At 36.3% G+C, this 27,590-nt stretch overlaps 1 protein-coding gene and 1 pseudogene across 2 annotated transcripts in view; both read right to left on the bottom strand.

The window, feature by feature from the left end:
* Positions 1-27,590, bottom strand: part of SH3D19 (SH3 domain containing 19) — a 205,138-nt gene that overhangs the window by 149,142 nt on the left and 28,406 nt on the right. The gene's annotated exons all lie outside the window — the stretch shown is intronic.
* The window catches only part of LOC141517792 (large ribosomal subunit protein uL6-like), a 39,750-nt pseudogene continuing 27,551 nt past the window's right edge, over positions 15,392-27,590 (bottom strand).

The following is a 27,590-nucleotide window of genomic DNA, read 5'->3' as shown; positions in this document are numbered from 1 at the left end:
TGGATAATAACACAATAGCACTGAACCCTTACCCAGTATTTAGGGTGAAGAGGTGAAAGGGTTGGGACCCAGGAGGCAGGGTGGGAAGAGGAACCTTTGCCAGTAGTATATGAAGACAAACTGCATGAGATAATAACCAGATGCTAGAAATGGATTCTAAGACCATCTGTATTATTTCTATTCTTCACTCTTTCATTTGTCTAAAGATCTGTCATCAACATCTATGAAGATTTTCATCAGTTATCATTACCCAACCTGGGTTACCTATGGTCTAAGTCCAGCATCATACGAATTGTAGTTGAAATTACTTTATCCCCAACTTAGCTTTTCACTCCATTTTGACTTTGAGATCATTAAGCCCAACCTACTTATTTCACAGATCAGGAATGTGAGGCCCAAAGAGGTTTAAAAAAGCAAACAGCCAAGGGTCACCAAATAAATAAGAATTTGTACTCAAGGACTCAGACTTCAAATTGAGTTTTCTTTCTGCTATACCATGCTAATACTGATCTCTCTTACTTATTAGAGCTTGGGAAGTCAATAAATGATTCGAGTCTTTAAACTGTCAAAGGATGAGGCAGTTTGATGGTGCAGAAGATAAAAAGTCAACTAGAAGCTATAATAATGATTTGCTGCAGGTTAACTTCAGAGTTTGCCTCATATTCTTTTACTTCTAAATAAGGGTATTACATCCCAAAGGTCCTTTCCAGACCAAAAGTTTTAGGGTTCAGTGAATTGTGCTTATAATCTCTCTAAAGGAACTAAGTTGTTCCCCATCCACCATTGGTAATTTAAAATTAGATTGGGCAGGAGCAAGGTAGCTGTTTGTTTAGGCAAAGATTTTGCAACCAAGAAGACTTAGGCCTCATTTATTATTATCAGAAATCAAAGAAAGGCATTTTTTTGTTTTGTTTTGCTTTCCACAGAGCTTTGATAGGAGGTAAATCAGGCAGCATTTGCTTAATAACAGTTGACATTTATATTGGTTTTTCAACTTTGGAAAGCACTCTTAAAAAAATTGACATTTGTATAGGGCTTTAAGGTATGAAGTGTGCTCTGCTTAAATTACCTTATTTGAACCTTAGAGCAATCATGGGAGAGATTATTATCCCCATTCAATTGAAGAAGAAACTGAGGCTCAGAGAGTAAGTGCCTTGCCCAGGATTATGCAAATAGCATCAGAAGAAAAACTTGAGCTCAGATCATCTTGATTCTCAAGTCTCTTCCTTGGTCACTGCAGTGGCTCAAAATGTCTTATGATGTCAATAGATAAATGAAAACCAATGCAATTATTTTAAGCTCTGTATCCTTGCTGAACAGTTGTGATTGCTCTAGGGCACGTATGTCCAACCCATGGCCTGCAGGCTTCAGGGGGCCCTCAAAGCCCATTCTTGTGGCACTGCATAACTAGAAAATGAAGGAATAGGTGAGTATATGCACCACTGCTGCAACATCACAGACCAGCTTACTCCTTAAATAACACAGCTAGACTTTTTCCACATAACTAATATATCATTGAAGTTTGTGTTTTTACAAAAGATATGCATAGGACAGCTAGGTGGTGCAATGGATAGGGCATGGGCCCTAGAGTCAGGAGGACCTGAGTTCAGATGTGACCTCAGACACTTAATAATTGCCTAGCTGTGTGACTTTGGGCAAGTCACTTAACCCCATTGCCTTAAATAAATAAAAAATAAATTTTAAAAAAAGATGCATATAGCAATTAGGATCTTTATTTTAAAATTTTATATGATTCATCATAATTACAACAGACAAGTTTATTTTATATGCAGCATTAATTTATATTTTATCATAGAACTTTGAGAATAGATTTCAAGATTTTAGAAAACATCAACTGTATTTCAGTATATTTGCTGCTCTATTCACAGATGATATTAACACATTGCCTACAAAATTGTAGAATGAACAGTTACAATCAGATAGACAATTTAAAGAAAAAATTATTCATGTATCAATTGGACTTTCATAAGTTATCTGCTGAAAGAAAAATATCCAACATTTCATGAACATGCCCTGCTCATGATGCCTCTTTTGTTAGTATATGTATTTGTGAGGAACTTTTTTCTCATAAGAAGCATACTTTATGAAAATTAAAAATAGAACAAATATTTCAGATGAGCATCTTGATAATATTCTTTGCATTGTTACAGCCTCTATTAAACTACATGTAGATGCCCTGGTACTGAAAAAGCAGGCTCAATGTTCACATTAAAAATGATATGTTCTTATTTTTTGTTTAAAAAGCAAATGATTTATTATACTTTATTGCATTATTATATTTTTTATTATACTCATTGGTGAAAAGGGTAACATTGCAGTCAAAAATAAAAATTAAATTTTATATGCAACCCTTGACAAGTTTTTGTTGGGCAATGCAGCTCAGAAGAGCTACAAGGTTGGACACCCATGTAAGAATTGATCATGAGCTATATACACAGAGCTTTCTTTGGAATTTCAGGAGTAATGAAATGCTACCCAGTAAAGAGAAAACATTTTATAGAACAACCCTAACTTTCTCACTGGCTTTGGGGTTTATTTTTACTTTTTCTACCTGAGGGGCAAAGAAAATTAAAAGAGCATAAGAAGGGGCGGCTAGGTGGTGAAGTGGATAGAGCACCAGCTCTGGAGTCAGGAGTACCTGAGTTCAAATCAGACACTTAATAATTACCTATGTGGCCCTGGGCAAGCCACTTAACTCCATTTGCCTTACAAAAAACAAACAAAAAAAGGGGGGGGGGGCATAAGAAGACTGGAAGCTAAAGAATGTGAAAATTGACAAGAGGTGTTCAATGTCCATTTGGTTTAACTTAAGAGAAAATATATTTTAGATGTTGAAGGTAGCCCAGAGGATTACAATATAGGGCTTGAAGGCAAGAAAACTTGAGTTCATCACCAAACCTTTCTGGAGAGCAGTCTGGAACTATGCCCAAAGGGCAACAAAAATGTGCATACCCTTTGATCCAGCAATACCACTACTGGGCTTATACCCTGAAAAGATGATGAAAAAGGGTAAAAACATCACTTGTACAAAAATATTCATAGCAGCCCTGTTTGTGGTGGCAAAGAATTGCAAATCAAGTCAATGTCCTTCAATTGGGGAAAGGCTTAGTAAACTGTGGTATATGTATGACATGGAACACTATCGTTATATTAGAAACCAGGAGGGACAGGAATGGGGATTTGCATGAACTAATGCTGAGATGAAAAGAACCAGAAAAACATTGTACACCCTAACAGCAACATGGGGGCAATGATCAACCTTGATGGACTTGCTCATTCCATCAGTGCAACAACCAGGGATAATTTGGGGCTGTCTGCAATGGAGAATACCATGTGTATCCAGATAAAGAGCCGTGGTGTTTGAACAAAGACCAAGGACTATTACCTCTAATTTAAAAAAAATACCCGAGGGGCGACTAGGTGGCACAGTGGATAAAGCACCGGCCCTGGAGTCAGCAGTACCTGGGTTTAAATCCTGTCTCAGACACTTAATAATTACCTAGCTGTGTGACCTTGGGCAAGCTACTTAACCCCATTTGCCTTACAAAAAAATACAACCTAAAAAAAAAAACCCGGTATCTTATTGTCTGATCTTGCTATCTCTTTTACTTTATGTTTATGTTTTCTTCCTTATTTCTCTTTCATCACATTCAATTTGGATCAATGTATGGAAACAAGGTAAAGATTGGCAAACTGCCTTCTGTGGGGGTGAGGTGGGGGGAAGGGAAGCAAGATTAGGGGAAAAATTGTAAAAGTCAAAATAAATAAAATCTTTAAAAAAGAAAAAAGAAAACGAGTTCAAATCTTGCCTCAGATACTTATTAGCTATATAACCCTGGGAAAAATCACTTAATCTCTCTGGGTCTGTTTCCTCATCTATAAAATGAGGATAATAATAGTATCCCTCTTATATTTATCTGTGAGAAATTGTGAAGATCAGATGAAATAACAGGAAAAGTGCTCTGAAAAATTTTAAAGTAGCATATAATTGCTAGCTATTGCTGTTCTCCTTCTTGGTTATTAAATTGAAATAAGAACCTGAACAAGGCCAAAGGGTTAAGTGGAATCTGATTGTATAGAGGAATCCTCAGTATGGGGCCAGGAGAAGTTGTGCTTGAAGAAACATCATTTTTGTTTTGGGACCATTCCCAGAAACTCTCCTGGGAGCTACACAAAAGAGGAGAATAAGAAATCTATAATTTCCAAATACAAGTGGTGCTGAGTTCCTCAGCTATAGGCTCTATCATGTGCTGGGGCCAGCTCTGCCATGGACTGGAAAACAGTTGAGCTTCTCATCAATGGGGTCAGAAGGGGGAAGGAGGAGAGAGAGAGATCTGGAATAGGACAAAGCCATCACAGAAATCAGAAATCATTTACCACCACCCAATCAAATGAAGTTTAAGTAAAGAAGGAGTCATGAGAAGTGGAGGAAAAGAAGTTAGCAGAGCTGATGGTCACTCCACAGCCTCAGAGTCAATGTCTGATTGTGAAAACATCCCACCTACACAAGCCACCTTAAAAAGTTTAGGGATCCTCTGGGACCAGAGTGGGCAGAGTACTGTCATATAAAGGCTACAATAACTTAAGGGCAGCTTCCTAGGCAAGAGTCCCAATAAATATTACTATTGCTAATACTGCCACTATTATAAATCAAGGAATAATATTTGGCTAATGTTTATTTAATGTTTACTATGCATTAGTCACTGTGGTAAGTGCTTTACAATTATTATTTCATTTGATCCTCACCCTGGGAGGTAGCTGCTAATTATTTCCATTTTATAGATGAAGAAATTGAGGCAAATAGAGATATTGAATGTCCAAGAGATGCTTAGGAGTAGCTAGATTTGAAGTCAAATTGTCTGACTCCAGGTCTACTTGACTACCCCTAAGCATTTCTTAGATCATAAATTTCTCCTAGACATCAAGGATTTAAGGGAAAAGGGGCAGGGGCAGGGGATTATAGAACAGATGGATGGAAAGCTATCTTTTTATGATTGGTAAAACATGGAACTGACCTTAATGTGAGGAATTTTGATTTCTTAGATTATCAAATTAGAGTCTAATGGTTCTATTCAGGGTAGGCAATGTGATGTCATGGTACAAAACTCTATATTCAAAGAAAAAGAGGTAAGTCAAAACACCCAGGACAGTGACTATTTCTGACAATAAAAGCAACATTTTTCCTTAATAGTCCCCTACCTCTCTATTCTGTGGAAGGAGGAATGTTTCATTTTCTATTCTCCAGGACCTTTGTTGGAGAAAGCATGGTAAAGTGGGTAAAAGTTTTCAAAATTATAGGGTGTGGGTTCAAATCCTATCCCTGCTTCTTACTCCCTTTGCTACATTTGGCAAAACATTTCCATTTACTTCAGGGTCTCAGTTGACACATTTGTAAAATGAAATGATTTTATGAGAGTCTCTATTTTCTGCTAGTTCTAAACCCTATGAATCTAGTGTGGCAATAATGAGAATGGATACAATGATAACAGACAAAGGCTCAACACTTTCCCCCTTTTGTTTCTTTTCTGGACTGGAACGACCCTCTTTCAGTCTATCTCTGCCTCCTGAAATCCTGTCTGTTCTTCAAAGTCCAAAATGTTACTACTTTCATGTCTTTACTCAAAAATTTCCCTTAACTTGGAATATCCTCTTCTCTCCACCTCCATCATTTTGCCCAACTTTTGAGATCCAATTCATATGGTATTCAATAATGTGTTCCTTGATCCCTCTAATTGGAGACAACCTTTCTTTTCTCAGACATAATACAGCATTAATTCTGTGCCTCACAACATCTTCATTCCCATTTATAAATATACCTATATTTGTATGTCCTATTGCCCCCTACTGGACTCTAGGCTCCATGAGAGTGGAGATTGTCTTAGTTATACTTGCATCAACTTCCCCTAGTGCCAAGATAGTAATTGGCACATACTGAAAGCTTAACAAATGAATATTGAATGAAATTATACATAGGTGTGTGTGTGTGTATATATATATATATCTCCCCCTATAGATAGAGGATACTGATGAAGTATGAATACCAAGGCTGATTTGATCTTGAAGTACTGTGAGCATGGAAATCTCTATGAGTATAGTCAAGTAGAAAATGAAGAGTTGGCTGGCCTGGAGGTCCCAGGGTTAGAGTATACTGTTGAGGCATGAATGGTTGACTTCATCATCCTAGATGATGAAGTTCCTGTGGATATGATCAAGTTAAAAATAAGATGCACTGACTGCTCTCCAGTAGCCAGTCATTCAGGAGGACTCTAGTCTCCATTTTAACAGAAAAACACAGACACTCAACCAGATCTGTATTCCAAGTTCTACCTCTAGGAGAAAGTCATAGCTTTGATAGACAGGATCTCTGCTTTTTAGAATTTAAATATGGAACTTCACTATATCTGCATTTAAATATGTCTACAAAGTCTAACTTAAATATGAATATTAATCTAAATATGTCTACATCTAAATATCTACAAAGCCTCAGTATTGATCAGGGAATGCCGTCCTTGAGTCCTTTACAATAGGAATTGCAGAGTGGACCAATAATGGATAACCAAGAACCTTTGGAGTTAAACTCATGTCACTTGACTAGTTCACTAGATGATAATGAACTGACAAGAGAGTCATTCACTGGATTCCAAATAACAGTGAGATTTAAGGGATAGAGGAATTTCCTGGAGATATCCTACCTTAAGGAAATAGGGGAAGGGTGTCATGACAAGGATGAGTGAGAGCAGCCAGGTGAAAGTCAGTCATCAAGCCACATAAATTAAGTCTAGAAACAGATCTGAGGTAACAGACCAGAAGAAGAGGTCCTGGAGCTTCAAGCTGGTTGTTATTAAGCTCACAGGGGCTACCAAGGCTCTTCACCAGTATGGTGTCTAAGTATGAAGAGGCTGAATTCTCATTTGACCAGAAGGTTCCAGAAGCATTATCATGTACCTTGAATTTAGGAAGACTTCCTTTTCAACTATAACTAGCTATTAAGAGTAATAGCCTTGGGGGTGGCTAGGTGGCATAGTGGATAAAGCACTGACCCTGGAGTCAAGAGTACCTGGGTTCAAATCCTGTCTCAGACACTTAATAATTACCTAGCTGTGTGGCCTTGGGCAAGCCACTTAACCCCATTTGCCTTGCAAAAAAAAACCCTAAAGAAAAAGAGTAATAGCCTTGAACAGTAATGAACTGCTCTCACTCTGAAAAAGAATTTTGCATTATATTTAATTGTATTTAAATATATATATATATATATATATATATATATATATATATATATATACTTAAAAAAGTAAATTAACTACATTACCCTTTGAACCAATGAAAACCACCACTAGGCATGTAGTCCAAGGAGATCAAAGAGAGAAAGAACGTTCCATATATACTCAAAACTGATCAATTCAGCATTTAGTAATGGTTTTAGAGGACTTACAGTGAAGGGTGCCTCTCTCCTGGATCTTAACAGAGAAGTGGTGGACTACAGGTATGGAATGGGGCAGATACTATCAGTGGGTTCACTTGTTTTGCTTGATTCTACTTATTTGTGGAAAATAGAAAGGAATTAGCCTAAATAAAAGCAACTTTATAAAGGTTTTCCTTTCTGAGAGATTACAAGGGGCTAAGAGATTTCATTTTTCCAAACGATCAAGTTCAGACCAACCTGAAATTTCCAAATGTAAATTTAGTCTGATTTCTAAAGCTTATCCAAATGAAATGCTGTCAGATTCCAGATAGAGAGAGCTATTATAAAAAGGAAGCTCTGGTCCTTTAATTTAAAAGAGAATTTCTCTTTTTCTCCCATCTTGGCATCAACCACTAGATACATGCCAAACTGGGAAGTAATAGAAATAATTGCTCTGGATGGCCCCATGGACATCTCTCCTGTTTTGTGGTGTGTAATTTAGTATAAATAATGAAAGGGACTGAAAGAGCTTGTTTCTATTAATTAGTAAGTCAAACTTCTGCTTATAACAAACATAACAAGGGAATCAAAAGGAAAAAGAGGAATTCAGAAGTATAACATGTAAATTGCTATCTATGGTTTTTCTAGACCCTTGGGAGAAAGCCTGTAAGGAAATTATCAACAACATTCTGGGCATGGAGCCTCTGGCATAAAGGCTTCAATAATAGAAAAGGCTGTTTTTCAGTCAGAGCAATAAAGCCCCCAACTTGCAGGTAGACAAGGGAAGATAAGATAAATTAATTTTTACATAGGAAGTTTTGTCTCACAAATTGAAGAACTAGGGAAGAGATGACACTGTTATTGAGGATATAGGATAATGTCCTAGATAAGAATGATGTAGCACAAAAGGTGAGTTTATAATTGAAAATGAATGCCTCATACTAGGCTATGGGAAATGTAGTGAAAAACTAAATAAACACCCACAATGGCACAATCTTAATTCTATAGGGAAAGCTACTTACGTATTTGGGGAAATAATCTTACACCATTTTCTCCTCTTCTTGAAAATACAACAGAGGGGATAGACCTCCCAAAGCACTATTATATATTTATTTTTTTCAAAGTATGAATAAGTGCTATTCCAGACAATGTGTTAAGACATGGGGATACAAAGAAAGGTTTCAATGAGCCCCTGCCTTCGGGGAGCTCACAATCTACCCGTGGAGACCACAAAAATACAGAAGGATAAACTATACATGGGATAAATAGTAACAATTGACAGAAAGAAGGCACTAGAATTTAGAGGGATTAGGAAAGATTAGATTTTTAGCTAGGACTAAAGAAACCAAAAAAGAAAGAAACCAAACAAGCCAGAATAGCTAAAGAGAGAGAGAGTATGAAGCAGTAATTTTTTTTTCAGAACAGCTACAAGATATGTATGTATAGGACCAGCCCTGGAGTCAGGAGTACCTGAGTTCAAATAGGTCCTCAGACACTTAATAATTACCTAGCTCTGTGGTCTTGGGCAAGCCACTTAACCCCATTTGCCTTGCAAAAACTTAAAAAAAAAAGATATGTATGTATGTACAACTCAGAAGGCTAGGAGACAGAGAAATCATAGGGGAGGGTTGGATTAGAGATTCTCTACAGTCCCTTTCAGCTGGAAACCTAGAATTCTTCCTTCCAACACAATCCTTTATGATAGGTAATAAAGACTAAAATCTCCATTTTAAAGATAAAGGAACTGAGATCAGTTGAGGCTAAGAGACTACATGATAGAGGCCAAAATTTCTGAACTAGGTAATACAGTGGATATAGAGTTGAACCTGAAGTCAGGAGGAGTTCAAATCTAACCTCAAATACCTAGTAGCTGTATGACCCTGGGCAAGTGACTTACTTAATAGTACCTATTGTTGTGAGGATCAAATGAAATAAAATTTTTAAAGTCCATGGCTTATGGCTTATAATAGGCACTCGATAAATGCTTGGTTGTTTTTTTAAAACCTGAATTCAATAAATAATCTTCTTTGCACTGAATATCTACCTCTGCAAGTCAAACAGTCGTGCCATGATGCTCATCAAAGGAAATATGTTTTCATTGTAGCAGGCAATCCTTTCACTTGTGCAAATTAGTCTTTGGCTATGTTTCCAATTCATGTTTCTTCAGTTCCATATAGGATCCATATAGGATGAATGAATAAGCACAGATGAGGCACTGGCTAGATACCTGACCCTCTAAGCCTAGCTCTACACATTCAAACACAAACTACTACCCAAATGTCCAAACCTAGTCATATGCCATAGTAGGTACAGGTAGGGATTAAGTGACAAATGAGAGACTTTCAGAAGAAGAAATCAAAGCTATCTATAGTCTTCAGAAAAAAATGCTCTAAATCATTATTGATTAGTCAAATACAAATTAAAACAACTCTGAAGTACTACCTCACATCTATCAGAAATGATAAATGCTGAAGGGAACGTGGAAAAGTCAAGATACTGATGCACTGTTAGCAGAGTTGTGAAGTGGTCCAACCATTCCAGAGAGCTATAAAACCATGCACACCTTTTGACCAAGAAATACCACCATACCTCAAGAGATTGAAGTATAAAGAAAAGAATTTAAATGTTCAGCAAATATTTATAATAGCACTTATTGAGGTGACAAAGAATTGGAAATCAAAAAGATACTTACCAATTGGGGAATGGATGAAAAAGTTGTAGCATATGATTGTGATGGAGTACTACTGTGCTAGAAGAAATGACAAGGGGGATGGTTTCTGAAGATGGCAAGACTAAAATGAACTGATAAAAAGTGAAGTGAGATGACATGGGAGATCACTGAGCACTGTAATAGGAAGATTTTAATGATCAACTGGAAAAGTTTGGGGTACTTTGATCAACACAAAGATCCAAGACAATTCTAAAGGACTCAAGATACAAAAAAATGCTATTCACCTTCAGTGAGAGAGAGAAAAGATGATCTCTCTATACAAATTGAAAGAATTTTTTCGCTTTCATCATTTTTATTGTTTTTTTGCAATATGAATATAACTGATATCACACCACTTGCCTTCTCAGGGGGTGGAGGGGGGAGGGACAGGGAAGTAGAAAATTTAGCACTCAAAATTTAAAAATAAAATGTTAAATATAAATAAATAATAGATTTAAATTTTTAAAAAAGATAATAGAGGACCTTTCTGGAGAGCAATAACTACATTCAAAGGGCAAGAAAACTGTGTATCTAGCAATTTGATCCAGCCATACCACTGCTAGATCTGTATCCCAAAGAGATCATAAGGAAGGGTAAAAAGCCCACATGTACAAAAATAGTTATAGCAGCTCTTTTTGTAGTGGCAAAGAACTGGAAATTGAAGGAATTCCCATCGATTGGGAAACAGCTGAACAAATTGTGGCTTATGAATATGATAACGTATTATTGTTCTATAAGAGATCATGAGCAGTTAGTTGGACTTCAGAGAAGTCTGGAAAGATTTTCATGAACTGATTGTTGAGTGAAGTGAGCAGAACCAGGAGACAATGTACACACTAACAACAATATATGATGATCAACTATGATAGAATTGCTCTTCTCAGCCATACAAGAACTTATGATGGAAATTATCATCCACATCCAGAGAAGAAGTGAGGAGCCCAAATGCAGGCCAAAGTATACTATTTTCAATTTTTAAAAGCTGTTTTATGTTTTTTGCCTTTCATGGTTTTTTCTTTTTGTTCTGAACCTTCTTTCACAACATGATCAATATGGAAATGTTTAACATAGCTAAACATGTATAACCTATATTATATTATTTTCTGTGTAGAGAAGGGGGAAAGAAAGGGAGGAAGAAAATGTGGAAATCCAAACCTTACCTAAAAAAAGATTATTAAAAACTCTTTTCAAATGTAGCTGGAAAAATAAATAAATTCATCAAAACAAAAAAGTGAAAGAAAAAAAGATGACATGGTGTGAAGAGAAGTGAAATAAACCCTTCAGTTGAGAGTTGGTAGGGACAGCACTGTGGGCCTCTGTGTGTGTGTGTGTTTGTGTGTGTGTGTGTGTGTGTGTGTGTGTGTGTTTCTAATCTGATTCTACATTTACTTCAAACACCAACTTTAAGAACAAGTTCATAGAGTGAAGAAATAAAACCTTGCCAAAGAGACTGATAGGCTGAGTTCTCTGACCTTTAACAATGCTCAAGCTGTTCAGAAGTTATTACTTGAAGAGATAAGTCTGGTGAGAAATTACTAGCTCAAGAGAAATATCAAAAACAATTGACCACCTGACAAATAGTTATTTAAGTTTTATAGATAATTCTTTCACTGTTAATATTCCAAATGCTTCTGAATAAAACCACCTCCCCACCCCCTCAGGATATCCTAAGGATAACTTTCTTTTGTTTTTAAGAAAGATTTTATTTATTTTGAGTTTTACAATTTTTTCCCTATTCCTGCTCCCCCCGCCCCCCCAGAAGGCAATCTATTAGTCTTTACATTGTTTCCATGGTATACATTGATCTAAGTTGAATGTGATGAGAGAGAAATCATACCTAAGGATAATTTTCCACCCCATCATCCCTTTTCCAGCTCTTCTATGTATACTGTCTTACCCCATTAGAATGTAAATCACTTGAGATTAAGGATCATCCAGGTTGTTTTGTTTTTGTTTTTCAGTGCTTGGTGTACATAAATATTTAATATGGGTTTGTGTGCTCTCACAGGCATCTCCATCTCTCTCTCTCCTACCTACTGTATTCTAACAGAACGTTTAGTTTTAAAATATCACAATCTTAATTATGTTTGGTTTAACATTGTTGATTTTTGATACTGCTATATGGAACCTGAAAAATTTTAACCCTGTTTGCCTCAGTTTCTCATTGATAAAATGAGCTACAGAAGGAAATGTCAAACCACTCCCAATATCTTTGCCAGGAAAACCCCAGATGGGGTCACAAAGAATTGAACAACAGCTGAAAACAACCACAAAGAGAGAAACAATGCACATGAAGTAATTGTGGCTAGGTAGGGACCCTTTGGTTCATAGTTGTGGGGTTGGTGAGTGGGCCATAGGTTTCCAGGAGCAAGGATTTGATCATGAATCCAGAAGAGGAAGTGGGGTATGGAAAGAGAGGCTGTGGGGAAGATGGGAATGGGGAATGAAGCAAAGGTGATGCTTCCAGTAATAAAAGACTAAGAAAGGTACTCACCAGTGGGTGAGGGGAAAGCAGAGCAGATGTCTGGGGGATATAAAAATTAAAGCCTCCAGTATATGATTGCTGGTTTGGGGCACTGGACAGATTTGGGAGGGATGAGCCACAGTGAACATAAAACTGAGATTTCTAACATTCAAGTAGAATCAACTGAAGTCAGAAGCATACTCCTAAATTCCAAATAATAACACAAGAGTTAATTTTAAAATAGAATTTTAATTTTAAAATGGAAACCTACAGATTTAGAAAACAGATACTGAGTTCCTTCTTGAGAATAATTTTAGGAATCCACAAAACAATTTAGCTTTACTGCCTAAACTTTATGGCATTTCTCCATAGCTATATTAAATTGAATTTCAAATACTTCAAATGATGCAGTATCTCCCATCAGACAGAAGAGGGAACTGTGTTATTTAGAAACCTAAAAGTCAGTATGATTCTAACTTTTTTAAATAGTGTGAATCCTGTAGATTCGAAAGGAATCTATGATAGAGTTAGAAGAAACCTGAAACTCAAATCTCAAATATAATCTCTACTCTAACCCAAATCCTAAGGTTTAGAAATTGATTTAGCCCAGATCACTCACTTTGCAGATAAGGAGGAAATCTAAACTGGGAATGGCCAGATAATTTGCCCAAACTCATACAGGTCAGCAGCGGAGTCAAATACTCTTTTAATCATACTGTCCATGGAGTTTTCTTGGCAAAGAAACTGGAGTGATTTGCCATTTTCTTCTCCAGTGGATTAATGCAAACAGATCAAGTGACATGTCCAAGGGCACATAGCTAGTAAGTGTCTTAAGGCTGAGTTTGAACTCAGATCTTCCTGACTTCAGATCTAACACTCTACCCCCTGAGTCACTGAACTGCATCAGAAGTTTGTTTAAGGGGTGGCTAGGTGGCGCAGTGGATAGAGCACCGACCTTGGAGTCAAGAGTACCTGAGTTCAAATCCAGCCTCATACACTTAGCTGTGTAGCCTTGGGCAAGCTACTTAACCCCATTGCCTTGAAAAATCTAAAAAAAAAAAAAAGTTTGTTTAACAAAATTGTTTCTTTTTTTGTTCTTAAAACAAAATTTTTAGACTTAATAGCATTTTTTCAATAACATGTAAAGATAGATATCAACATTCATTTTTGTTAGATCGAGTTCCACATTTTTCTCCCTCCCTTTCCATTCTTCTCAAAATTATCTGATATAGCTTATACATGTACAATCAAGTTAAACATGTTTCCCTATTAGTCATATTTCAAAAGAAGAATCAGAACAAAAAGAAAAAAACCACTGGCAAAGTTATTTCCACAGCCACAGTAATCACTGTACATGGGAAACACCTAGTTGGAATTCTGCCTCCAAACCTGAATTTTTGCATGTCTTTAAAAAAAAAATAAATCCAATAGGGGACAGCTAGGTGACACAGTGGCCCTGGAGTCAGGAGGACCTGAGTTCAAATTTGGCCTCAGACACTTAATAATTAATTAGCTGTGTGATCTTGGGGAAGCCACTTAACCCCATTGCCTTGCAAAAAACAAAAAAAAAATAAGTAAATACAATGAAAAATGTCTAGTTTGGGATCTTATATTGTTGTACTGGGAATTGTGGGACCTGCTGTAGAAAATTATATGTGAAGGCCTGTCTTTCCTTTCTCCCATTTTCAACAAAGTTACCTTAAATGTATAGACAAATTATAAGTGAATAAAGATGCCCACCCATAGACTGAAAGGTACTAATGTTTTTTATCAGTCTCCTATTTTTGGTAGAAAACCTATATTGTCTGAGATCACAGAATCATAGACTTAGAGTTGGAAAGGGTCTTATAAAGACCAACCCCTTTACTTTAGGTAAACTGAGGTCCAAGTGAAATGCCTGCCCAAAGTTGCGCTGTGGCTCAGACAAGATTCAAACTTAGGACTCCAAATCCTGAGACATTTGTTTTTGGAAATTTTTTTCTTTTTGAGAGGAAGTGTGGCCTTGAGACATAAGATGGTCAGGCTTGAAGTTTAAAAGGCCTGAATTCAAATCCTACCTCTCCCATTTACTAGCTGTGTGACTGTCAAAAAATTTCTCAATCTCTCTGAGCTTCTATTTCATCAACTGTAAAATGAGGATGACTATCATGCCTGTAGTAAGCTACTTTATAATGCTGTGAGGTTCCAATAAGATGATGTATGTGAAACTCCAAACTTCAGAGCGCTCCATGTCAAGTTACCAGTACGTTGAGCACTGATTTACAAGAACCCTTACATCTATGCTGCCTTTCATAGATTTCTTCTGTATATACCTGGTCAGTCTAGTTGCCCTTTGAAACTTCTTCCTAAAGTGCCCCAGTCATTTTTCCCAAATACCACATCAGCCCCGAGGTTGTAGAATAGCTCAAATATGGTGATTACACACTATTGTTGAGATGTGACTACCTCTGCCCAAAGAACAAGGAATGATTCTTTTTCTCAAGAGATATCTCTATCATCATTGATGAAAATAGATCACAATAAAAATACTAGAATATTTGCTTCACCTCAAGTTATTTATCTATAGATGCCTTGGGATCATTTGGCTTAGCTGGATCCCATACCAAGTTCTTTTCTTCCTTTTTCTCCTTCCTTTTGTTTTTCTTCCTTTCTCTCTACCTCTCTTTTGATTTTTTTTCTTCCTTTCTTTCATTCTCCTCCCCCTCTTCCTCTCCTTCTTCCCTTCTACTCTCCCTCCCCTTTCTCTTCCTTCCCCCTCTCTCCCTCCCCTTTCTTCCACTCTTCTCTCTCCCTCCCCTTTTTCTCCTTCTAACTTTTTTCTTTCTTCCTTCCTCTCTCCCTCCATCTCTCTCTCCCCCTTCTTTTTTCTTCTCCTCCTCTTTCTTTTTCTTTCTTCCCTCTCCCTTCTTTTTCCTTCTCTCTTTTCCTCTCTCTCTCCCTTTCCCCCTCTTCTTTCTTTCTTTCATGAAGAGGCTTCTTCATCCTTCTCCATATTGTTTTGTTTTGAGTTTTTTTTTTTTGAGGCAGTTAAGTAAAGTGATTTACCCATAATCAAGTATCAAATATCTTGAGGTCAAATTTGAACTTGGGGGTCCTCCTGACTCCAGGGCTAGTACTCCTTCCACTGTGTCACCTCTTTGTCCCCTAATATTTTACAAATAAACTTATTCTACCAGACAGACTGTCCCTTAACTGCCATGTCTCTCATCCTGTCAAGGATAAAGCAGCTTTTTTGGCTTCTATTAGCCTTCTTTAAAATGGAAAACTTTTAAATATCAGTCAACATTCTCCAAGAATTGGCAGAAGAGACAATGTTTTTACTATGTCAAGTCACATGTTTTGGATTCAATAGCTTATCTGAACCCATCCACTTAGAACTGGATAACTGTTCATGGAGTCCTCTTAATTTAGCCTTTCTCCTAAACTGGTATTTACTAAGATATTTGCTAGTCTAAACAGTCACTGATTTGCCTGAATGCAAAAAGCTAACCTGTAAATGACTGTTACAATTTTAACAAGTTATTTCTTGTCTAAAATGCAATTATTTTGTGTCCTTTGTACCCTGTCATACTTAGTACCTTTCTATTTTCTCCTTGAAGAAAGCTTTCATGATACAGTGATATAAGTATTAATATCCAGAGAAAGAACTATGGAGTCTGAATATAGCAAAGCATACTACTTTCACTTTTTAAAATTTGTTTTTTGTTTTTCCCTTTCTCATGGCTTTTCCTCTTTTGTTCTGATTTTTCTTTCACAACTTGAATAGTATGGAAATATATTTACCATAACTGTACATGTATAATTTGTATCATATTACTTGTTATCTTGGAGTGGGGAGAGAAGGGAGAGAAATATGGAACTCAAAATCTAAAAAAAAGAATGTTTAAAACTTTCTTTACACATAATTGGAAAAAATTAAAATTAAAATTAAAAATTAAATTCAAATAATAATAATGATGATGATGATGATTAACAGTTAAGTAATAATACATAATATAATATTAGGTATTAATATCAAGTAATAAAATTGCTTTACATTTATTACTTCAGTGGATCTTCAAAAAAATCCTGTAAGGTGTTATCATACCTTCAGATGAAGAAACTGAAGTTCTCAGAGAAGTGATTAGCCCAGGGTCACACAGTCAGTGAGTGAATAGACTTTAAATATTTGTCCTCTTTCATTTCTTGATTTCAAAGCATAATTTTCAACATTTTTTTACCATTATCTCCTGTGCCTACTCACCACCCCGACAACATTTATGTCTACTTTTATACCAGAAATATTAAATAAGACAGTAAAAATAACAGACATATACAGAGTTTCCCAAAAGACTTAGAAAAGTTTTAAGTTTTAATGATTTCAAAAGTTTAAATGCTACACATTTACAAAAACTTTTTGAAAGCTTAATTATTTAAATTTCTTTTATACTTTTTTAAATGAATTTTGAATAATAAATTTCCATTTTAATTTTAACAAGATGAAAGCAATCTATCACTATGCATTATATGTGAACAGGATAACAATTTCTCAGAGTAGTAGAACCATAGTAGAAGCTTTCTTGTTTGGATATCTTAGTCATTTCATTACTTTTTCTTATGGGTCATGTCAAATTATCATGCATGCAATCAAAACTGTGTTCATTAGAAGCTCAAAGGTTATGACTACAAATGGTCTCTACCATAGTAACTAGTGAAAGTTTTAATAAAGTCTGAAAATTGACAAGACAGTGATTTTGCTGAATTTTAATAAGAATGGTCAATATTTTAAAAAGTTTAAATAATTAACCTTCTAAATGTTATTTTTTGTTTCGTTTTTAGTTTTTACAAGACAATGGGGTTAAAGTGGCTTGCCCAAGGCCACATGGCTAAGGTAATTATTAAGTGTCTGAGGCTGGATTTGAACTCCAAGGCCAGTGCTCTATCCACTGCGCCACCTAGCTACCCCTAAATGTTTTTTTAAAATAAGCTTGTAGCTTTTATATTTCTCAAATTGTTAAAGCTTAAAACGCCACTAAGACTTTTGAGACATCCCTGTGTGCCGAGGAAAAGGGAAAGGGAAGTAGGGAGAAGGGAGGAAGGAAAGTAGGAGGAAGGAGAGAAGAAAAAGGGGAGGGAGAGAGAGAGAGAGAGAGATGATGATGATGATGAGGAGGAGGAGCAAGGTGCCCTGGCTGATTTCAACTCTCCTTTCCCCAAAATATATATCCCTTTCAGGATAAACTCATCATTTCTAATCTTACCACTATGCTGCTAACTCAAGCCTTGACTGACTCCAACTACCTTAGCATCCTTCCCCCTCTTTTTGGAGGGCAAAGTACTAGACTCCTCCCAATGTCTTCCTTTATAGAGCTCAGAAACTGGACTATCAGATCATTCTACTTTGCATCTGTTTTCCTGCCTGATTTTAACTTCATGAAACAAGATATCCTCATGTATTATCCTATCTCTTTATCCCCTCACTTACCTTCTTTTGTGTGGTCTCCCACTTTATATTTAAGCATTTTGAGGTTAGAGACTTTTTTTTATTAATCCCCAGCACTTGGCATGGTACCTAAGCCATTGTAAGGGCCTTAATAATTATTTATTAGATTAGAGATATATATCCTACCTTTTACAGAAAGCCTTTCTCAATCCTTAATTTTATTACTTTTCATTGTACATAGTTAATTCCATATTGTTCACTTGCAACCACCTTTTCTGCTTGGTCTCAACTTCAACAATATATTCATCATTATAAAGTCATCACCAAGAAACATCAACTTAGCTACTCATCCATCATCATTATCCCCAGTTGCTCTTGTCTCTCTGATTAGAAGGATGGAAGTTGGAGCAAAAAAGAACTCCCTTGACCTCATTTCCAGAAGATTTTAAATGCTAGTCATTTTCTTCATTTGCCAACAGCTGCTTGGTTTTGACTCCACTATCTCCTTTCTTATTCTCAGGCTCTGGGTAACCTCTACTAGTCCCTCCCTTCTTTTCACCCTCCTTTTGTGAACTGTCTACACTCCATTAGCTTTTAAGCTCCTTTAGGGTAGGGACTTGCTTTTTTTTTTCATTCAGCATTGTGCAAGGAATAAAGTTTTATGGTATCTTATCTCATAAGATTGTAAACTCCCACAGTGCAGGGACTGTCTTTTGTCTTTCTCAGTCTCAGGACTGTCTAGATAGGTAGGTAGGTAAATACAGATAGATAGTAAACCTAGATATACACATATAGATAGATATCTAAATATTATCTGTATCTACATTTCTTATTGCTCAATTGTTTTTAGTCATGCCTGACACATCAAGACCCTCTTTGCAGTTTTCTTGGCAGAGATACTGGAATGGTTTTGCCATTTCCTTCTCTAGCTCATTCTGCTGATGGAGAAACTGAAGCAAACAGGATGAAATGACTTGCTCAGGATCACACAATTACTAAGTTTGGGAGGCCAGATTTGAACTTGGGAAGCTGATTGACTTAAATTGAGCTAAATCTGCCATTCATCAACATCAGCACCATCATTGTGACATCTAGCCTCTTTACATCCAACTTCCTCCATTAAAGTGCTAAGATTTTTGTCTTTCTAGGCTCATATGAATTCCAATTAATTCCCCTTTGACCAGATCTAGAGAAACTGAATGAAGACCTTAGGAAAGAGGTTTTTTTAATAGAACCAATGACATCACAAGGGCAATGTCTTGACTTGGATTGTATTTAACTCACACAAAGTCATCACTCTCACTCTTCCAGAATCAATAAAGTCCAGTGGCAAGACAAAAGTCAAGAACAACTGGTGAAGTCTGATGTCCAACTAAACTCTAAGTTCTTGGGGCAGCTAGGTGGCACAGTGAGTAGAGTAAGGGCCCTAGAGTCAGGAGGACCTGAGTTCAAATCCAGTCTCAGATAATTAATAATTATCCAGCTGTGTGACCTTGGGCAAGTCACTTAATGCCCTCATTGCCTAGCCAAAAAAACCCCAACAAACCTCTCAAGTGCTATATAGTTCTTCCAAATCTTGATGGGCTTTGGGTAGACCTCTCGCCCTCCCCGTTCATTGAGGAGGTTGACTGTATTTTCTACCTGGTTTAGCCAATCTGTTGAGATGGTTTACTGGGGTGTGGTCACAAAATATGCTACAGCTACTAGGAACCAAGGGTAAGAGTTGAATGTCAGGTAGCCCCCAGCCTAAAAAGGGATCAGCAAGACTTCACCCTAGAGTTGCTAGTCCTTTACCATAAGGAAGGGAGGAAAATCTCAGAATATAAATGTCAGAGTCAGAAGGGATATTAAAGATGATAAAGTTCAGTCCTCTCATTTGGCAGAAAAGGAAACCATGACAGTGAATATTTAAGTAATTTATGTAAACTCCTCCAGCAAGTAGGAGGTAGAACTGGTATTTAAGGTAGAATTTAAAGTAGTCACCAAATTGGAGGTGGGGAGGGAATGTAGATAGAAACTTAGCCTGAAGTCCATGTTACCCTTGGTAATGGAGTTTAAGGGCAGGACTTAAATCTTTACTTCTACATATCAGCTATTTTGAAATCATTTACCCCCAAACATCCAAAAGACTTCTAGTGAATTAGTGATTTGATCTGATCAACACTTAGAAACTTTAAATTAATTAAAACCTAGATTGAGAAGAGGGAGGGGAGGAAGAAAATGGAAGCTGCATAGATAAACTGAATTTGGGGGGAAAAAAGTCCTGGGGCAATTGAATCCCATTGATCTTCTCTTTTCCAGTCAAAGTATTCTAAGGATTTCCTTATCCTTCCTCTCTGGGATTAAAAAAAAGGCAAGGAAATCAGGTGATGCAAAATCACTGTCTGAGGGGTGGATTGGGACCTTAGGAGTCATTTGGTCCAGCATTCTCATTTCAGACTTGAGGAAACTGAGACCCAGAGAAGTTAAATGACCTTTTTTTTATGCTAAACCCAGAAAAAAAGTTAACATTCATTTAAATAAATTTTTGAGTTCTGCATTTTCTCCCTTCCTTCTCTCTTTCCCCCATCCATTGTAAAGTTAAAGGGCAGATGGGGAGAGCCAGGATTCCAATTTAGGTTTTTTGATTAGAAATCTCAGTGTTCTCTGACAGTATCACAATATAGAGTGGGACCTTACCTACAGATAAAACAGGACAACCCTAGCAGAACTGCCCGATTAAAGCAAATAGAATCTTATCTAGGAGAAGTTCTCAGGATCATGGGATTTAGAGTTGAGAGGGGTCATCCAGTCCAATCTCCTCACTTTACATGCACTGATAAAAATTACCCAAAGTCCTCTAGAATGTTGTAAAAAAATGAGCATAGGGAAGGGAGACACAAAGAGTGGCAGATTAGAAAGATAGCAGATTAACTCCAGTTAAAATGAGATTTCTCCAGTTTCAGAATGATTGCATAGATTTAAGTCAGTCCAGTTTGGGTCACATCTAGATTTTCTGTTAACTTTTTCCACCCAATTTCAATCTCCTTAATCTGGAGCACTAGATTATTACCTGAAAGAAGAAAGGGGAAGGGGAGAAGAACAGAAAGAAGGGAAACAAGAATCAACCAACAACTTTTTTTATTTTTAGGGTTTTTTTGCAAGGCAATGGGGTTAAGTGGCTTGCCCAAGGCCACACAGCTAGGTAATTATTAAGTGTCTGAGGTCACATTTGAACCAATATCTTTCAATAGAGGGTACAAGATCCAAGTAGCAGCTAACATTTACTATGAAAAAGTAAATACTCTTGTCATTTTTTTCTAAATCACAACTATCTAATGTTCTAGATGAAACACACTTTGGTGCATTACATTTCTTTTGTAATTTAAATGGACTCTGTTGGAGTAAATAATTTGTTACATAGTTTTTTATTGTTATTATTTTTTATTTTGTTTTTATTTTAAGTCTGAATTCTTTCTCTCCCTTGGTCATCACTCTTTCCCTACTCATTGAGAAGACATGACATAGCATCCATTATACATCTGAAGTCAGGCAAAATATATTTTCAAACATATTAAACATGATTGTATTTGTATAACCTATATAAGATTACTCACTGTCACAGGAAGGCGGAGGAAAGGAAAAGAGGTAGAAAAATGTGGAAGTGAAAAGCTTACAAAAAAGATGAATGTTGAAAACTATCTTTGCATATAAATGAAAAAATAACTTTCAAAAAAAGACTTTTTCAAATTTGCTGTGTTCTAAAAGAAATGGAAGAAAAAGAAAGAGAAAAAAATGCTTCACAGGTTCATCACTTCTCAATCTGTAGGTGGATAGCATTTTTCATCCTAAATCCTTTGGACCTGTAGTGGATTATTGTATTGATCAGTTAGTAAGTCTTTCACAGTTGATTATCTTTACAATAGTACTATTACTATAAAAATATTATTCTCCTGGTTCTACTCACTTTACTTTGCATCAGTTCTGGCCAAACTTTTCTGAAAACTTTCCCTTCATTTCTTACAGAACATTCATATACATTCCCTCAAATTCATATATCATAGCTTATTCAACCATTACCCAACTGATGAGTATTCCCTCAGATAGTGTTTTAAAAGAATGGCTATTGCCTTAAATGTAGTAGGAATAGAAGATTTGAGATGAAGTCTAAAAATGGAAAAACTATCCCAAGTACTACACAAAATATTTATTGATATGACCTAAATATGAGAAGCTATCAGTAGACACTATGCTTATGAAGTATGTAAGTCCTTACTTAATACTGTGTGTGTGTGTGTGTGTGTGTGTGTGTGTGTGTTAGGTCTCCCTTCATACTGTGTTCTGGAGTTAATGTACTAAGCTCCTTTGTAGTTCTGTCCTTCAATTGTACATTTTAATATGCTTGTTGTTTCTGTTTTTTATCATTGTTACTATTGTTACTCTTCTATTTACTAGATACTGTATTCCCCAGAGTTTGATGGGAAGCAAGATTCATGCTACCTGTCAGAGTTCAAGAAACCTTAGGACAGTAAATAATTAAAAATCATTTTCCTTTCTCAGGGTCAAAATTTTTTCCCCCAGGAACATGCCTCTAAAATATCAAGGAAGAACAAAAAAAGATTTTATGATATCATGGGATGGAAAGGGTCATATATGCCAGATGAATATTTTTAAAATAGAAATTCATTTTACAAACAACTTTTCAGAAACATGTCTTTCACAGAATGAACAAAGCCAAAATTTCTTGATTATTAGTAGGCCTTTTGTATAACTGTCTCTTTTCTTATGTCTTGTTCAGTCTGTTACCAAGCCCTGTCATCTCTTTCTTTGAAAGGGTTCCTAGATTCTCCCCTCTTCATGCTTGACTGCTTTTCCTTATTCTTCTCAGGCCTAGTTTCAAGTAAAAGTGAGATCACTGCTTCAGACAAGTTTTTATCAACCAAGCTTCCTCTTTTTTCTTTTAAAAATTCTTAATAAATTTAATCTTACAAGCTCCCAGGGAATTCTCAATAGATTTCTCCATGATATATAATCCCTTAAAACAGTTAAGTAAAACAACAAAAAGGAGTAATTATGACTGTCAGTACATTCAACTCTACATTTTAGCAATTTCTATTTGTTAAATGAATAGACAGGAATATTCTTTTTAAGTTAGTAGATTAGTCAATATAATACGGTGCCATAAAAACCATAAATATGAAGTATACAAGGAAATAAAATCTATGCAAAGTGATAAAAAGCAAGATAAATAAAACTATAACTTTGTACAGTTCGATTCTAATGAAGGATGTGGTAGTGGAAAGAGCGTTGAATCTAGAATCAGGAAAGTGGGTTTGAATCCTACTTCACATTTTTTTTAATCCAACTGTGGACATATTACTTAATTTCCCTGAATTCCAATTTCTTCATCTATAGAATGATGATAATTGAACCTCTCTCCTGTGGCTTTTGTAAAAATCAAATAGGATAACATATGCAAAGGACTTTGCAAACTTTATAAAGTCCTTTAAAGTCAGTTGTTACTATTAAGAAAGAAGGAAGAAAACCAAAGGTAGAATAACTTCCGGTAGGCCTGGAAGTGTTAAGAGAACAAAAACTCATTTGTAGGTTCATTTAGCATTATCTTCTTAAAGCTAAAAGTCATTTGTATTTTCAAGTAAGTTTCTAGTCCTTATTTTATACATTTGATTGCATTTATTTATAATTATTAAGTTTATAATTAAAAAAAACTATAGAGAGTACTGGCCTGGAGTCAGGAAGACCTGAGTTCAAATTTGACCTGAGATACTTGATATTTATTAGCTGTGTGACCTTAGACAAATCATTATAACCCACTGCCTTGCAAAAACAAAAAAAAATAGTAAGTATAAATCTAAATTTAGCATCTGGATATGTTAATTGTTTTACCATTTTTTCCTGGTGAAGTTTTTCCTGGCAGAACTTTGCAGAATTCTCTTCCGGAGTATACTTTAGAACAGGAATTCTTAGACCCTTTTGTGTGTCAGAAACTTCTTTGGCAGTCTGGTAAAATCTATGAAACCCTCCTTGGAATAATGTTTTTAATTGCATAATAAAATACATAGGATCACAAAGGAAATCAATTATATTGAAATGCACCTATCAAAATATTTTTAAATGTTTATATATTCCTTGAAATCTTTCCACCTACTGAAAATAAAGAACTCCTACTTTACAGAATTATACATATACTACAAACATATGTATGTAAAAATATACCTATATGGGGCAGTTAGGTGGTACAGTGGATTGAATATTGGACCTGGAGTTGGAAAGACTTATTTTTCCGAGCTCAAATCTGGCCTGAGACACTTACTAGCTGTGTGGCCTTGGCCAAATCATTTAGCCCTGTTTGCCTCACTTTCCTCATCTATGAACTGGAGAAGGAAATGGCTACCATTTCAGTATCTTTGTCAATAAAACCCCAATTGAAGCCACAGAGAGTCAGACATAATAAATAACAATAACAAGATACAAAAACAGAATTAGTGGGGCAGAGATACCTATGGTATAGCTATACTGTGGGATTAAGTTTTAAAGGTGGAATTTAAACCTAAGTCTCTCTTGACTTCAGGTCCAGTATTTTTCTCCCTATGCCAGCAATTCTCAAAATATATTCCAGGAATCCCAGAGGGGTTCCAAAGATCCTTTCAGATCTGGTCCACAAGGTAAAAATTATTTTCATAATAATGCTGAGGTATTTAAAATTTTGAATATAGTAAACAATTCACACAAATAAAAACTCTCTGGAGGGCAGGCAATGATTTTTAAGGATATAAAGAGATCCCGGCATCAAAAAGTTTTAGAATGGCTGCACTAAACCAAGCTTCCTTTCTATATAATTATAATCAATATGAATAAAGTATGGATTTTGTTGGTCATGCTTTGCATTCTATCTAGGGAAAAAGAGATGTAGAGATGAAGAAAGAAAGGAGGAAAATGCAAAGCACAGGCAGAGAAAAAGAATCAGCCTAGTAATTACTTGACTTTTCTACGATCCATTTTCCGGATTTGGGGCTTTCAAGTTCTTTTTTCTCTCCTCTCCAGAGACAAAGAGGTCCCAGGAGAAACAGTTCCAGGGCTCTCCAGTCTCCAATACTAAAAGCTTGCTTATCATCTGGCACAATCTCTTTCAAAATACTTTCATTCAAGAACTGTGGCCTTGCATTTGTGAGAAGCAAATAGCTATTTCTTCCTTCCATCTTTCCTTTTCTTTCTCTTTTTCATTCCACTGCACCCTGCCTACTTCTTGGTATTTGTTTGAGTCCTTTTCTTTCTTTTAGAAAAGATTAAGTCTAATAAGTGTGATAGGACCTAGGGAAGATTACATGAATAATTTTATCTTGCAAAAATAGAAAACTTATTTGCATTCTAGGAACAGAAGAAGTGAAATAATTGATCCCCTGCACCCAGTAATATGGCAATATGTCAGATACTAATTGAGACGATCAGGGATGGTTTTCAAATAGACATAAAAGTTGTATGCTATCTGGAACAAGGCAGTGAGGCAGATGCCAGATGAGGGAGCATAGACAGAGTCTTCAGTAGCTTCACTGTGCATCATCCAGAAGCCCTAGCCTGGTGGGCAAGGCTACTAATTTCACCCCATAGACATCTGCATCTTGAGCTCACTTGGTTTCTTGGTGGGGACTGGTAGAGCTTCAGCTCTGATCCCATTCTCAGGGGACAGATGACTCAGGAAGGATTCAGAAAGACTCACAGGAACTGCAGGAGGTGTAAGATTCTCCCAGTTTATATCTGAAATTTAATCCCTTTAATTATTAATTGGCCACAAAAAAAAGGGAAGGGGAGCAGAAGAAAGACTTGGGAAAAGAAGCTCTATATTTCTTCTTTCCATTCCTCTGTGCTCTCCCTGCTCTGAAGCAACCTCTCTGAAAACCCGTGTCACCAGGAAAGGCAGCCTGAACCATGAGGCTCATCACCTGCATCTTCTTTCTACCTTTCCTGCCAGGGCTGCTGGGTGAGCTACAGAGGGCAGAGGGGAACAAGCAGGCATTCCAGGATGAATGATGTATAGAGTTGGTAAGAGGACTTAGAAGCTCCTTCATTTTACAGATGGGAATATTAAGGCCAACAGAGGTTCAGTGACTTGCCCAAGGTAATAATAAGATGATAAATAAGATAAATAATAAGAATATAATAACATACCAGTAGAGAAATGATTAGCATTTAGAATTTAAGGTTTGCAAGGAGGCCCTTTACAATTATGATCTCATTTTATCTTCACTTGATGATAAGCCCTGAGAGGCTGGTGCTATTATCATCCTCTTCATTTTACAGAAGAAGAGACAAAGAGAAGATACATGACTTGTCCAAGGTAATATATAGCAAATAAGTAAAATGAGACAGGATTCCATCTACTCTAATGCTACTCTTTACTTCTCCACTCAAAATCTAATACAAATCTCATCACCTCTCACCTATATTATCTTTTTCTACTGGATCCTGCTCTAGACAGAGAAGCCCAGTCTATGGAGGGGAGAGATAATAATAAGCAAACTATTTTGTATTATATTAGTAATATTACTAGAATTTAGGTAGTGTGAACCTTAAACGTTTACAAAGTGCTTTAAAATTATCACATTTTATCTTCATAAAAATTTTGGAAGGTAGGTACTCTTATTCTCATTTTAAAGATAAGGAAATAGAGGCAAACTATGTTAAGTGCCTTGCCCAAGAGATCATACGACAAGGAAGAGTCAAAAGTTGGATTTGAACTCAGGGCTTCCTGATTCCAGGCCCCTAGTTTTACTCTAACCACAGTTTCATCTGACTTCCCACACAGCTATAAATTTGTCATATATATTGACTGCTAATTGAAACTCAAATGAATGAGTATATTGACTTTAATGTGGACACATTCAGATTATTTTTTTTCCCAGGCTTCGTGACTTTGTGAAAGAGTTGCTTCTACCTCCTTTTAACAAGATGAGTTATCTGCTTTTCCAGACCATAGCACAATGAAAAGGAAAGGAACATGATTAAACTCTGTAAGGCATTCTGAAAGCATCAAGAAATGAAAACTGTCAGCTGGGGAAAGAGAAAAGAAGGAAGGAGACAGAAAAATTATTAAAAGCAGGCATGAGAACTCAATGAACATGAGTTGTCAGCCCCCACAGACCTCAATAGCTCCTGAATATCTTCTGGGCTTTAATGCAGTACAGTTTTGTAGAGAAAGCTCTAATTAGAAAGGCTCAGGCATGTATACAGAGTTTAGATATAACTTTATCAAAGTGGTTGGAGGAAAAATGGGGATCTTTAAATCGATAAGCTTCAGGTAGCAGGAAAATCCACTATCTCCAAATCCTTTCTCACATAGCAATTTCAGAGAATTGCAGTAAGAACTCTCCTCACATCTTACTTTTCCCCTCTCCTGAACTCCTTAGGTATCAAGAATGACCTACAATTATTTTTTATTTAAAATTAAGGGATGGGAGGAGACATGAAAGGGACCCAGGAGAGTCAGGAACTGGAATTATAACTAAAATGGAGTGGGAGGTAGCAGAGAAGGGAAGCTGCTAGAACTAAGGAGGGGTCTGCTGATGCTGTAGTA

Source organism: Macrotis lagotis, chromosome 3 (genome assembly GCF_037893015.1).
Source record: "Macrotis lagotis isolate mMagLag1 chromosome 3, bilby.v1.9.chrom.fasta, whole genome shotgun sequence".
In the NCBI taxonomy this organism is placed as follows: Eukaryota; Metazoa; Chordata; class Mammalia; order Peramelemorphia; family Peramelidae; genus Macrotis; species Macrotis lagotis.
Note: the sequence above shows the minus strand (reverse complement) of the source record. Positions and strands in the feature narration are given on the sequence as shown.